The sequence below is a fragment of the Helianthus annuus genome, chromosome 10, assembly GCF_002127325.2.
Source record: "Helianthus annuus cultivar XRQ/B chromosome 10, HanXRQr2.0-SUNRISE, whole genome shotgun sequence".
In the NCBI taxonomy this organism is placed as follows: Eukaryota; Viridiplantae; Streptophyta; class Magnoliopsida; order Asterales; family Asteraceae; genus Helianthus; species Helianthus annuus.
In genome coordinates this window covers 84,674,517-84,676,109 of record NC_035442.2, presented here as the reverse complement: position 1 = coordinate 84,676,109, position 1,593 = coordinate 84,674,517, and positions in this window count along the sequence as shown.

Here is a 1,593-nt window from a genome sequence, read left to right as displayed (position 1 = left end):
CTTACAACCTATTTTCAAAGTCGGTTTCGATTGAGTTTGATTCACCTTTGAGTCTTGATTGATTTGATTGATTCACCACACACTTAACACAAAAGTAAACATGCACAAGTAACACATAAGGCACACACACACGTATAAAAAGTACTAAAATCCCCACACTTGAGTTTGATGATTGATTCGATTCACCTTGGTTATTGATTGATTAGCTTTATTGCGTTGTTACTTCCTATCATTCACAGTCGGTCGTTGATTCACAGTTCGAGTATCGGCCGATTAGTTTGATTATACAACACTTACTCCAAATAATATGAAAATCAAAATGAAACTAAAATGAAATTAATCTTTATTAATCTTTAATTCCAATAACAGTCAACCCTTGACTTTGACTTTGACTTTTGGAAAACACGGGGTGTTACAGTCTCCCCTCCTTTAGGGAATTTCGTCCCGAAATTAGGCCGAGAACCGTACATCGCCGTGTGATTTTACCAATTTGATGCTTCAGATCTATCTGAACAACTGCGGGTACTTGGCCTTCATGTCACTTTCGAGTTCCCAAGTGAACTCCGCGCCTCGTTTGCCTTCCCATCGTACTTTTACAATAGGAATGCGAGAGCGTCTGAGTTGCTTGGTCTGTCGGTCCATGATCTCGACAGGCTTTTCCACGACGTGTAGCGTCTCATTGACCTGAAGATCGTCGAGTGGTATTATTGCGTCGTGGTCGGCTACGCATTTTCGAAGGTTTGAAATATGGAAAGTCGGGTGGACATTGCTGAGTTCCTCCGGTAATTCGAGTTTGTAGGCAACTTTACCGATCCTTTCCAGAATCTTAAAAGGTCCAACAAATCGAGGCGCAAGTTTCCCTCTTTTGCCGAATCGGACTACTCCCTTCCAAGGTGATACCTTTAGGAGCACGTAGTCGCCAACTGCAAATTCGCGGGGCCTGCGTCGTTTATCGGCGTACATCTTTTGTCTGTCCCGGGCCTTTACCAAATTTTCCCTTATCTGGTGGATCTTGTCAGTCGTTTCTTGCAGAATCTCGGGCCCAGTCAATTGTGAATGACCGACCTCGTGCCATACAATAGGCGAGCGACATCTCCGACCATACAAGGCTTCGAAAGGTGCCATTTCGATGCTGGAGTGATAGCTATTATTGTACGAAAATTCGACCAACGGTAGGTGTTTGCTCCAACTACCACCAAAATCGATAACACACGCACGGAGCATGTCTTCAATAGTACGAATCGTTCTTTCAGTCTGCCCGTCGGTTTGCGGGTGGAATGCGGTACTCAAATTCAGCGTCGTACCAAGAGCTGCTTGAAAAGTTTCCCACAATCTCGATGTAAACCGAGCATCGCGATCAGAAATGATGTCTCGAGGCGTACCATGATTCTTAATGATCTCGTCGGTGTAGATTTGGGCTAGCTTGGCCACCTTATAGTCTTCTCGTATTGGCAGAAAGTGGGCTGATTTGGTTAGACGGTCGACTATAACCCAAATACTGTCGTGACCTGATGGCGTGGTCGGAAGCTTAGTTATGAAATCCATAGCTATGCTTTCCCACTTCCATACGGGTATCGGCGGTTGTTCGAGTAA